Source organism: Dama dama, chromosome 1 (assembly GCF_033118175.1).
Source record: "Dama dama isolate Ldn47 chromosome 1, ASM3311817v1, whole genome shotgun sequence".
Lineage (NCBI taxonomy): Eukaryota > Metazoa > Chordata > Mammalia > Artiodactyla > Cervidae > Dama > Dama dama.
The window spans coordinates 53,732,130-53,745,331 of record NC_083681.1 but is presented as its reverse complement, the minus strand read 5'-3'; the positions used below and the strand labels follow the sequence as shown (position 1 = coordinate 53,745,331).

At 43.3% G+C, this 13,202-nt stretch overlaps 1 long non-coding RNA gene and 1 other non-coding gene across 3 annotated transcripts in view; both read right to left on the bottom strand.

Moving 5' to 3' along the window:
- The window catches only part of LOC133062034 (uncharacterized), a 34,329-nt gene that overhangs the window by 8,531 nt on the left and 12,596 nt on the right, over positions 1–13,202 (bottom strand). The gene's annotated exons all lie outside the window — the stretch shown is intronic.
- Positions 12,770–12,876, bottom strand: LOC133065076 (U6 spliceosomal RNA). Its single transcript, XR_009694829.1, has one exon. It is a non-coding gene; the product is annotated as a U6 spliceosomal RNA (small nuclear RNA).

Below are 13,202 nucleotides of genomic sequence, written 5' to 3'. Positions count from 1 at the left end.
CATTTTTGCCAATGAGAAATGTTTGTTTACTCCCGTAGGTTAAAAACCCAAGCTTTGGGATTCAACAAAGTCTTGGAAAGAATTTTCTGCCTCCTCCTGGTTGTGAAAGCCTTTTCCCTGCAAAAAGTTGTCGAGATGCCTGAAGTGCTAGTCAGTTGGCTAGAGGTCACGTGAATATGGCAGATTAGGCAAAACTTTATAGCCCAATTCGTTCAACTTTTGAGCATTAGTTGTGTAACGTGCAGCCGGGTGTTGTCCTGGAGAAAAAATGGCCCCTTGCTATTGACCAGTGCTGGCTAGAGGTGTTGCAGTTTTCAGTGCATCTCATTGATTTGCTGAGCATACATCTCAGATTAATGGTTTTGCTGGGATTCAGAAAGCTATAGTGGATCAGACTGGCAGCAGACCACGAAACAGTGACCATGAATTTTTTGGTGCAAGTTTGGCTTTGGGAAGCGCTTTGGAGATTCTTCTCGGTCCAACCACTGAGCTGGTCGTCACCAACTGTGGTATAAAATCCACTTTTTGTCACATGTCACAACTCGATCAAGAAATGGTTCATTGTTGCTACAAAGAATAAGATAAGACGCCTTTCAAAATGATGATTTTTTTGATTTGCAGTCAGCTCATGAGGTGCTCACTTATCAAGCTTTTTCACCTTTCCAATTTGCTTCAAATGTTGAATGACCATAGAATGGTTGATGTTGAGTTCTTTCGCGACTTCTTGTGTAGTTGTAAGAGAATCAGCTTCGAAGATTGCTTTCAACTGGTCATTGTCAATTTCTGATGGCCAGTCACTGCACTTCTCATCTTCAAGGCTCTCAACTCCTTTGCAAAATTTCTTGAACCACCACTGCACTGTAGGTTCGTTAGCAGTTACTGGGCCAAATGTGTTGCTGATGTTGCAAGTTGTAACTCAAATAAGAAAATAGCTCAAATTTGCTTTTTGTATAACATCATTTCCATAGTCTAAAATAAATACAAAATAAATAGCAAGTAATAAATCTTCAGCAAAAAACAAAAAGTGAGAAATGCGCATTAAAATGATGTATAAAATAACCACATTTATTTAAGAATGTATTCCAATATTGAACAGCAAATTTCAACAATGTAAAAATAGCAATTACATTTGCACCAACCTATGAATTCGGCAAATCAATTTCTCTCCTATGTGAGAAATTACGTATGCACAAGAAAGTCATTGTAGGAAAAGGTTGGGAGCTACCTAATTGTCAAGCATTAGCGAGCTGTTTAAACAAGTTGTAATATATCCATCAGAGAGGATATAATGCCGTCATGAACAAGAATAACATGGCTCTATGTATAGTTGAAGGAACCACTTTCCCAAAAAAGAGAGAGAGAAGTGCAGAAGAATGTGGAAAATGTTCAGAAGTGCAGAATGCAAAAACTAAAAGGAAAGATTGTATGTGTGAGTGCTTATATGTGAAATGAATATCTCTGGGAGGAATTCCAGAAAATAAGGCTGCAGAGCTGGGCTTCAGACATGAGGAGGAGGCTGGCTTTTCACTGACTACTCCTTTTTGAATGCTATATAATGTACATGTATATCAATTAAAATTTTCACTAAAAATAAAAGCTAGCACCTGAAGATATTCAGTCTTGGTGTTAATATTTCTCTAAAAAATTATATACAAATGGCAAATAGATCAATGAAAAGATGTTCAACATCACTAATCATCAGGGAAATGCAAATCAAAACCACAATGAGATATCACCTCACACCTGTCAAAATGGTTATCACCAAAAAGACAATAAATAATGAGTGTTAGAGAGGATGTGGAAAAAGGGAACTTTTGCAAAGCTGGTGGGAATGTAAATTGGTACAGTCATTCTGGAAAACAGTATGGAGGTTCCTCAAATACTTAAAAATAGAACTACCATATGATTCAGCAATCCACTTTTGGGGATAAATCTGAAGGAAATGAAAACACTCTCTCAAAGAAATATCTGTAAGCCCATGTTCATTGCAGCCTTATTAACAACAGCTAAGACAAGGAAATAACCTAAATGTCTATCGATGGATGAATAGATAAAGAAGATATGCATTCAGTTCAGTTCAGTTCAGTTCAGCTGCTCAGTCATGTCCGACTCTTTGCAACCCCATGAATCGCAGCACGCCAGGCCTCCCTGTCCATCACCAACTCCCGGAGTTTACTCAAACTCATGTCCATCAAGTCTGTGATGCCATCCAGCCATCTCATCCTCTGTCATCCCCTTCTCCTCCTGCCCCCAATCCCTCTCAGCATCAGGGTCTTTTCCAATGAGTCAACTCTTCGCATGAGGTGGCCAAAGTATTGGAGTTTCAGCTTCAGCATCAGTCCTTCCAATGAACATCCAGGACTGATCTCCTTTAGGATGGACTGGTTGGATCTCTCCGCAGTCCAAGGGACTCTCAAGAGTCTTCTCCAATACCATAGTTCAAAAGCATCAATTTTTCGGTGCTCATCTTTCTTCACAGTCCAACTCTCACATCCATACATGACCACTGGAAAAACCATAGCCTTGGCGAGATGGACCTTTGTTGGTAAAGTAATGTCTCTGCTTTTTAATATGCTATCTAGGTTGGTCATAACTTTCCTTCCAAGGAGTAAGCGTCTTTTAATTCCATGGCTGCAATCACCATCTGCAGTGATTTTGGAGCCTCAAAAAATAAAGTCTGACACTGCTTTCACTGTTTCCCCATCTATTTGCCATGAAGTGATGGGACCAGATGCCATGATCTTAGTTTTCTGAATGTTGAGCTTTAAGCCAACTTTTTCACTCTCCTCTTTCACTTTCATCAAGTGGCTTTTTAGTTCCTCTTCACTTTCTTCCATAAGGGTGGTGTCATCTGCATATCTGATGTTATTGATATCTCTCCCGGCAATCTTGATTCCAGCTTGTGCTTCTTCCAGCCTAGCGTTTCTCATGATGTACTCTGCATATAAGTTAAATAAGCAGGGTGACAATATACAGCCTTGACGTTCACCTGTTCCTATTTGGAACCAGTCTGTTGTTCCATGTCCAGTCCTAACTGTTGCTTCCTGACCTGCATATAGGTTTCTCAAGAGGAAGGTCAGGTGGTCTGCTATTCCCATCTCTTTCAGAATTTTCCACAGTTTATTGTGATCCACACAGTCAAAGGTTTTAGCATAGTCAATAAAGCCAAAATAGATGTTTTTCTGGAACTCTCTTGCTTTTCTGATGATCCAGCGGATGTTGGCAATTTGATCTCTGGTTCCTCTGCCTTTTCTAAAACCAACTTGAACATCTGGAAGTTCCCGGTTCACGTATTGCTGAAGCCTGGCTTGAAGAATTTTGAGCATTACTTTACTAGCGTGTGAGATGAGTGCAATTGTGCGGTAGTTTGAGCATTCTTTGGGATTGCCTTTCTTTGGGACTGGAATGAAAACTGACCTTTTCCAGTCATGTGGTCACTGCTATGTTTTCCAAATTTGCTGGCATATTGAGTGCAGCACTTTCACAGCGTCATCTTTCAGGATTTGAAATAGCTCAACTGGAATTCCATCACCTCCACTAGCTTTGTTCGTAGTGATGCTTTCTAAGGCCCACTTGACTTCACATTCCAGGATGTCTGGCTCTAGGTGAGTGATCACACCATCGTGATTAACTGGGGCATGAAGATCTCTTTTGTACAGTTCTTCTGTGTATTTTTGCCACCTCTTCTTAATATCTTCTGCTTCTGTTAGGTCCATACCATTTCTGTCTTTTATCAAACCCATCTTTGCACGAAATGTTCCCTGGGTATCTCTAATTCTTGAAGAGATCTCTAGTCTTTCCCATTCATTGTTTTCCTCTATTTCTTTGCATTGATCGCTGAGGAAGGCTTTCCTATCTCTCCTGGCTATTCTTTGGAACTCTGCATTCAAATGGGAATATCTTTCCCTTTCTCCTTTGCTTTTCGCTTCTCTTCTTTTCACAGCTATTTGTAAGGCCTCCTCAGACAACCATTTTGCCTTTTTGCATTTCTTTTCCATGGGGATGGTCTTGATCCCTGTCTCCTATACAATGTCATGAAACTCCATCCATAGTTCATCAGGCACTCTATCAGATCTAGTCCTTTAAATCTATTTCTCATTTCCACTGTATAGTGATAAGGGATTTGATTTAGGTCATACCTGAATGGTCTAGTGGTTTTGCCTACTTTCTTCAATTTAAGTCTGAATTTGGCAATAAGGAGTTCATGATCTGAGCCACAGTCAGCTCCCAGTCTTGTTTTTGCTGATTGTATAGAGCTTCTCCATCTTTGGCTGCAAAGAATATAATCAATCTGATTTCAGTGTTGACCATCTGGTGATGTCCATGTGTAGAGTCTTCTCTTGTGTTATTGGAAGAGGGTGTTTGCTATGACCAGTGTGTTCTCTTGGCAAAACTCTATTAGCCTTTGCCCTGCTTCATTCTGTACTCTAAGGCCAAATTTGCCTGTTATATGTATACATATATTTCATCATAAAAAGAAGGAAATTCTGCCATTTGTGACAAAATAAATGAAATTTGTGTGCATTATGCTAAGTGAAATAAGCCAAACAGAGAAAGACCAATACTGTGTGATCTTACTTATGTGTATGTGTGTTTAGTCACTCAGTCGTGTCGGACTCTTTGCAACCCCATGGACTGTAGCCCACCAGGCTCCTCTGTCCAAGGGGATTCTCCAGGCAAGAATACTGGAGTGAGTTGCCATGCCCTTCCTCAGGGGGATCTTACTTATATGTGAAATCTAAAAAACAAAAACAAAAGTCCAAACTCACAGAAAGGTGGTTGCCAGAAGCTAGGGGGAGGGGAATCGAGGAGAGGTTGGTCAGAGGGTACAAACTTCTGGTCAGAAGATAAAGAAGAGCTGGGGATGTAATGTACAGCGTGATAACTATAGTTAACAATTCTGTATCACATACTTGAAAGTTGCTAAGAGAGTAAGTCCTAGAAGTTCACACACACACACACACACAAGGTAACTATGTGACTGATCTTACTATGGTAATCATTTTGCAATATATACAGTTGCTACATCATCACATTAAATACCTTACACAGTGTCATATTTCAGCTATATCTCAGTAAAACTGGAAAAAACCCATAAAAAAGGGAAATGCAAATTAAAACAAGGCAATGATACTTTTCACCCATCTTACTGGCAAGCATTTTCAAGTCTGGTCTCAAGTGCTGGCTCATGCCAGTCCTGTCACACCTTGTTGGTGGTAGAGTAAATGAAACAGCCAACTTTAAAACAACTTGGCTATATCTATTAGTTGCCCTATGAGGGCACCATCCTATTTTCCAGGGTCAGCTCAAAGCCAAAGGTGGAGCTGTGTCTCTACCCGAGCTCAACATCAGCCCCGGGCAGCAGTTACCTCTGCAGGGTGCTGGGGCCAGACTGCTGGTCAGAGGAGACTGGCCTCACTGTACAATCTCCAAATTCTTTTCAATCCAAAGAGGATGTATTCATGCCTTACTTGTATAATTACATAAAAGGTTTAAAAGCTAAAAATGTTTTGGGAATTCCTTTGTGGTCCAGTGGTTAGGACTCCGTGCTTTTACTGCTGAGGACACGGATTCAGTCTCTGGTTGGGGAATTAAGACTCTGCAAGCTGCGTGGCACAGACCAAAAAAGAAAGTTAAAAATATTTTACAAACATGGTTCTCAGGAAATGAGGGGGAAAAGAGAAAAGAAACAGAGGGGAAGAAACATCTTTGTTGCCTAAGGTAAACCACCTGAACACGTTAGACATTTTCCCTCAATTGTGTGTTTTTTTCTCCATAGTTCACCCCTGACCTATGTTGAGAAGTTACGCAATTTTATATTCAATTTTTCCCATAACTTTGTAACTTGGCATTGGTTAATATCTGTAGCAGGACCCTGAGTCCCCCTCCACATCACTTAATGGCCTAAGAGAAGGAAGGCAGGTGGGCAAGGACTATGGGTGGGGGTGGGGTGGGCAGTTCTGCATGCTCTGGGACCCAGAGGCCACTTTCTCAGCCTCAACACTATTGACATTTTGGTCTGGATAATTTTTGGTTGTGGGGAGCTGTCCTGTGCACTATGGAATATTGAGCAGCACCCCACAACACCCCCACCCCTCTGCAGTTATGACAACCCACAATGTCTCCTGACATGGCCAAATGTCACCTGAGGATAGGGTTGTTAGATTTAGCTAATAAAAATAGAGGACCGCCAGTTAAGTTTGAATTTGCATTTCAGATAAACAACAAATATTTTTTTTAGTATAAGTGTGTCCTAGAGGACATAATGAATGGGGACACACTTATACTGAAAAATTACTATCTAACCGAACCAAGATTTACCTGGGCAGCATGTGTTTTATCTGGCAACCTAGGTGTCGGGTGAAGGGATGGTTCTCTGTTGAGCCCCTGCCATAGGGTGTCAGCATAAAGGAGCAGGCAGAGGATGTCCTTGCTCCATGGGGCTTAAAATCTCATCTCAGATCTCACAGCTGGATGTAGTGCTCATAGGTACCACTAAGGCTCCTCAGGTGCTAGCTGGGCCCTTCAGCTCCTGATTCTGCTTCTCCCTCCTCTGACTCAAACCACCCCCCCAAGGGTCAGCACAGCCTATTCTGTCCCCCAAAAAGCAGAAGTTACTGAGACCCAGAGAACAACATTGAACCTCCAGTGGGCAGGTGTCAAGGGCCTCTTGGGGTTGGAAACTGCTGAGGAGGCACACCTGGGGTCTGGGGTCACTTTGAGGGCAGGGTCACAGGGCCTCCTCCACTCTGGGTTTGGAGACCCTGGGGGTGGGCCCACTGGGCCTGGCAGGGGTCACTGAGGGAGGGAGCAGATCAGAACCTGGAAGCAGTGGGTAAGACTGTCCTGTTATTTGATAAAGTTCATTTATTGAGCGTTCACTTGTGGCAGGAGCCACACTAGGTGCTGGCTAAGTGTCAGCCATCAGGCCCAGGTGGGACCAGGTGCAGATATGAATGGTGCAGGCAGGGGGTGTAGTCAGTGCTGTCAGGAGAGAGCACCCAGAGGACCAGCCTAACTGGTCTGGGAGGGTGTGGGGTGATCAGCGGGTGGTGAATCCAGGTCTGGACATAGATGTCCAAGATGCTGGAGACATTGAGGTAGAAGTTCAAGAAGCGGAAGATTCATGGGTTTGGAGTCATAAGAGAGAGAGTAGGGTGAGAACAGAGCCTGGGAGCCTCCGTGTTTAGGGGCAGCGAGGGAGGCTTAGAAGAAATGGTCAGAGAGGTAGGCAGGAGTCGACATCATCTGGAGGGCCAGGGGAGAAGAGTGTTCCCAAGAAGGAGTGGTCAGTACCAAGCAACACAGCCGAGGGGGCTGGTGAGCTGGAGACAAAGATGGGGGGCATTGAGGACACTTGCCAGCACAGTTAGGGGCATCATAGTTTACGACAAACATTCACCAGCAGACAAGATCCACGGAGTCAGCATGAGGAAGGAGTCTTCCAGCTCGAGAGTCCCCCACAGCACAGTCCCTCAGACTCAGAGCATGTGGGGTGGCAGTGCTGGTTCACCCTCCGCCCTTGGATCACTCTGCTCCAACCCAGCTGGGCTCCTTGCTGCTCCTTGAATGCCAGACAGGTTCAACCTCAGGGCCTTTGCACCTGCTGTTGCCTCTTCCTGGAACACTTTCTCAATACATCCTCATCTCCTTTAAGTTGTTACTCTAATGTTATCTTCTCTGTTAAGCCTTCCCTGACAATCAATTAAAATAGCCACAGCCCTTCCAGCATTATCTAGTCCTTTCCCTACCTAATTTTTCTCCATAACACATCTGTCATCATCTCATAAAACCTATATTGAATTTCTAAAATATTTTGGTTTGAATGGATAATATGTTCACATGGTTCAAGATTCAGAGTTGTGTCCAGTCTTTTGCTATTACAAAATATCCGTGTGATGAATAAACTTGTGCCTGCCTCATTTCATTGTATAGATGAAACTCTAGGCTAAAGTCTCAAAAGTGGGATTGCTGGATCAAGGGGTAAATGCATTTATATCTCACTTTTTTTTTTTTTTTTTATTGCTCTCATGTCTAGAATAAGCTCCATGACAGCGCAGATATTTTTAAACTTTTGTTCACTGTTATATCCTCAGTGCTTGAAACAAAGCTTAACACCTAGTAGGTACCCAATAAATGCATTTTGAGCAAATGAATGAATGCATTTCTGGAAGCCTGAAGATCCACTCCTGACGGCCATTCTAGAGTAGGCCTCTTCCCTGAACTCAGGGTTGGAGATTCTTGGAGACCCTTGGACACAGCACATTGTCCTTGCCGGTCCCGCACCCCCTCCAGAAAGTGAAAGAATTTACCTTAGCAAATACAGAGAGATGCTGTACTAAGGTTGGTTGTTCTCTCCTCTGCTTCCTCTGTTTTACCCAGGAAAGCTTTTAAAAGTATATCTGCTAAGCAGCATGCATCATTTTACCTCTAAATTCCCTTTCCTGACTACAGTTTTCTTTTTTTTTGGCACTGCATGGCTTGTGTGATCTTAGTTCTCTGACCAGGGATCGAACCTGGCAGTGGAAACATGGCATCCTAACCACTGGACCTCCAGGGAATTTCCAGTTTTCTTTTCTAATAATATACACAATTAGTTTCAATAACATACACAACTACTTAAGGAGTTATCAAGTGGCAGACAGAGTTGGCTAATTTTCAGAAGTGAAATTCATTCATGGAGTGAGTATGTATTTTAAAAAATTATCTATTTGTGGTTGCACTGGGTCTTTGTTTCTGCACTCGGGCTTCCTCTAGTTGTGGTGCACAGGCTTCTCACTGAGGCGACTTCTCTTGTTGTGGAGCATGGACCCCAGGTACACGGGTTTCAGTAGCTGCGGCACCCAGGGTTAATTGCTCCCAGGCACTTGGAATCTTCCTGGACCAGGGATCAAACCCCTGTACCCTACATCGGCAAAGGGAAGTCGCTCAGTCGTGTCCGACTCTTTGTGTCCCCATGGACTGTAGCCTACCGGGCTCCTCCATCCATGGGATTTTCCAGGCAAGAGTACTGGAGTGGGTTGCCATTTCCTTCTCCAGGGGATCTTCCCAACCCAGGTATCGAATCCGGGTCTCCTGCATTGTAGACAGACATTTTACCATCTGAGCCACCAGGGAAGTCCCCCTACATTGGCAGGCAGATTCCAATTCACGGGACCACCATGGAAATCCGTGAGTATGTCTTTTGTGCCTGGCTCTGTGCTGGCCATGAGAGTAGATGATGAGAACATGGTGAAAATTGTGGCTGCTGGCAGGTCTCATCATTACTAGGGAGAGAGCACTCAGCAAGTCTCCTTGCAGGCAGGGACTCAGCTTCTGGCATGTTCAAGGTAGCCACTACTGCTGCCCCCCTTTCCCAATTAGCAGGTTCATATTTGATCCCCCAGGCCTCTACGGCAATGGTGAAGAGGTTGACTTGAAAAATTCCCTGATTTCCCTCATCTGTTAAAAGGACCGCTTTTGTTAGTTGGTTTCACATTTCTAGGTGTGTCTGTTGATATTAGTCTAAGCTAACTGTTTAACTGCAGGAAACTTGGCCATTCTGATTCCCTTTGGGCCTCTTGGGAAAGCCCCAGGTCCCACGAGGACTTCTCCTATTGGCTTCCAGTTTCCATGGGAGTGGGAAGGAAGAAGGGGTTAAAATATGAAGCCAGACTGACCTGGGTTCACACTCTGGCCTGACAACTTAGTAGCCGTGAGGTCTTGGGCAACTAAGTCCAAAGCGCCTACATCTCATGTACCAGCCCCGCCTGTTCTTCCAGTTCCTCCTATGCCCAACCACCCCAATAAAGAGGAGGGAAGGGGTAAACTCCAGAACCCATGACCCAGGGTTGGGCCAGAGACAGAAGATTCCATAATGGCAATCTGTGTGCCCCAGGACAGGCCCCACCTTCATCTTCATGGTCAAGTGGGCTGTTTGTAACAAAATCTGGGATCCAAGACAGCAGCTCCAAATACCTTTTGTCTTTGAACCTGAACTTTCCGGATTTTCTGAGGAGTTCACTTATAAATTAGAGCATTGTTTGGATATCTTTAATCACATCTGGCACTTGAGTATTCACAGTATGTGTAACCAGGGGCATTCCTAATAAATTTTGGTAAATAGAAAAGTCCAGAAGATTTCTAGGCTAGACACCTGCCTCAGTGTTTATGCTGGAATGGGGGAGCTCAGATTTCTATATGGATGGGACCACCGAGCAAAGGTCCTTAATGGTTGAAAGAAATGTGAGATTCTTTTGACTCTAAAGAAACTCATGATTTGAGAGAGCTTGAAGTAGCCTGAACTTGAAGACTGCCAGTGACTATTTCATGAGATAATAGTGATTAAAACAAGAAATTTGGCCTTAAAGCGGGAATAAAACAATCCCTGCACATTTGAGATGGTGACTGGATCACTAGAGAACCAAGTGTCACTTCAAGTCCCTGAATTGTTGCTGTCCTAAGTGGAGGGTCCCCTGGAGCCTGGGAGAGATTCAGGAGACACAGAAACTAAATGCAACAAGTAGTCTGGATGCTGATTCAAACAAGACAACTGTAAAAAAGAAAAGTTATGAGACATTAGGGCTTCCCGGGTGGTGCTAGTGGTAAAGAACTCGCCAGCTCAATGCAGGAGCTGCAGGAAACACAGGTTCGATCCCTGGGTTGGGAAGATCCCCTGGAGGAGGACATGGCAACCCACTCCAGTATTCTTTTCTGGAGAATCCCATGGACAGAGGAGCCTGGTGGGCCTCAGGGTCCCAAAGAGTCAGACACGACTCAATTGACTTAGCATGCATTTAGCATGAGGCATTTAGGGAAATTTGAAAACTGACTGGATATTTGAGATGAAGCAGATCTTGATCACTGTTGACATTGAGTGATTGGTACATGTTCCTTTTTGCTATTTTTTCCTTGCTTTTGCATATATTAGAATTATTCCATAATAAAGGTAAAATAAGGCCTCCAAGTAGACTATTTCATATCTTAAGTTCAAATACTTCCCTTTCCTTATACATCATCAATTGCTTAAAATCATGCTACATTTTTGTTCCCTTCACATTTGAATCACAATTTTCTGGTACAGTTTTATGTTTTTCCTGGAGTTTCTTGGCACCTTTCCTGTTCCTTTAGGAGAGAAGAGACATGTGCCTTCTTTATCATTGACTCAGAGCTTGTAACTTCTTAATAGTACTATCTATTGACAGGAATTCACTTCATTCTTGAAGACCTTTTGAAGACATTATCCGAACCTTCTGTTTTCCTATTCTAATTTTAAGCAAGTACTTCTAGGCAAACAGTTATTATTCTGGGATTTCTTTTCAATGTGTGTCTGGATTAGTTCTGTTATCTCTTGGATACTCAGTGTGTTAGGTCAGGCTCCCCAAAAGCAGAGCCTGAGACAAAAATTCTGGTGAAATTGAGACCATTCTCTCAGTTAACCACCATCTCCAGCATAGAGGAGGGGAAGAGAGCTAAGCAAGGAAGTATTCTTGGCTGGAGATGCTGGAGTTCATTCTCCCTTGACACAAGGAGGCCTTTGTGTAGCAACACACAGCAGAGGCAATGGGTGTACCAGCCCAGTGGAGGGGATTTGAGAGGACCATCCACCACTCCAGTGGTTCTCAATCTTGAGAATGGGCCAGAATCCCCCAGAAGGACTTGTTAAACACAGATCACTGGGACCCACCCCCAGAATTTCTGACTCAATAGGTCAGGGGTGGGTCTTGAGACTTTGCATATCTGGCATATTGCCAGAAGCAGCTTCTGGAACTATACTTTGAGAATCCAAGCAGTAAATTATATCTTCTTTTTTCGTTTTTCTGAACTACAAACTCAAGTAACTTTTTTCAGCATGAATGCATGGGACATGCAAGTCTATTTTGCCACTATGGTTGATTAAAAATTTTTTTTTACTTAACTTGGTTGCACTGCGTCTTCATTGCTGTACGGGCTTTTCTCTAGTTGTAGGGAGCAGGGGCTACTCTCTAGTTGGCGGTGCTCAGGCTTCTCGTTGCAGTGGCTTCTCTTGTTGCGGAGCACACACTCTAGGACACATGGGCTTCAGTAGTTGCGGTTCCTGGGCTCTGGAGCATAGGCGTAGTTTCTCCTCAGCATATGGGATCTTCCTGGAGCAGGGATCAGACTTGTGTCTCCTGCTTTGGCAGGTGGATTCTTTACCACTGAGCCACCAAGGAAGCCCTCTCCGACTGTCTTTTTTTTTTTTTTCATTTATTTTTATTAGTTGGAGGCTAATTACAATATTGTAGTGGGTTTTGTCATACATCGACATGAATCAGCCATGGATTTACATGTATTCCCCATCCCGATCCCCCCTCCTACCTCCCTCTCTACCCGATTCCTCTGGGTCTTCCCAGTGCACCAGGCCCGAGCACTTGTCTCATGCATCCAGCCTGGGCTGGTGATCTGTTTCACCCTAGATAATATACATGTTTCAATGCTGTTCTCTCTAAACATCCCACCCTCGCCTTCTCCCACAGAGTCCAAAAGTCTGTTCTGTACATCTGTGTCTCTTTTTCTGTTTTGTATATAGGGTTATCATTACCATCTTTCTAAATTCCATATATATGTGTTAGTATGCTGTATTGGTCTTTATCTTTCTGGCTTACTTCACTCTGTATAATGGGCTCCAGTTTCATCCATCTCATTAGAACTGATTCAAATGAATTCTTTTTAATGGCTGAGTAATATTCCATGGTGTATATGTACCACAGCTTCCTTATCCATTCATCTGCTGATGGGCATCTAGGTTGCTTCCATGTCCTGGATATTTAAAAATATGGAACACGTCACGAATTTGCATGTCATCCTTGTGCAGGGGCCATGCTAATCTTCTCTGTATCGTTCCAATTTTAGTATATGTGCTGCCAAAGCGAGCACCGACTGTCTTTTAATTAAGCTAGTTCAAACACATTTCCCTCAGAAATTTACAGGTCAGTTCAGAGTTTCTAGCTTCAGAGAAGCCCAATGCCAGCTTGATCTCTATATCCTTACATAAAACCTGATTGTTTTGCTTTTATGTTTCAGGAGGTATTAGGCTTTCTGAAAACGTATGAGCCCATAGCTGTGTGTGTGTGTGTGTGTTTTCCCTTTGATTCTGCTCAGCATTCGAATTTTTTTCTTTTTTTGGCTGCACAGCTTTGACTTATAGGATCTTAGTTCCCTGAATCAGGGATTGAACCCAGGCCCTGTCAGTGAAAGCACCT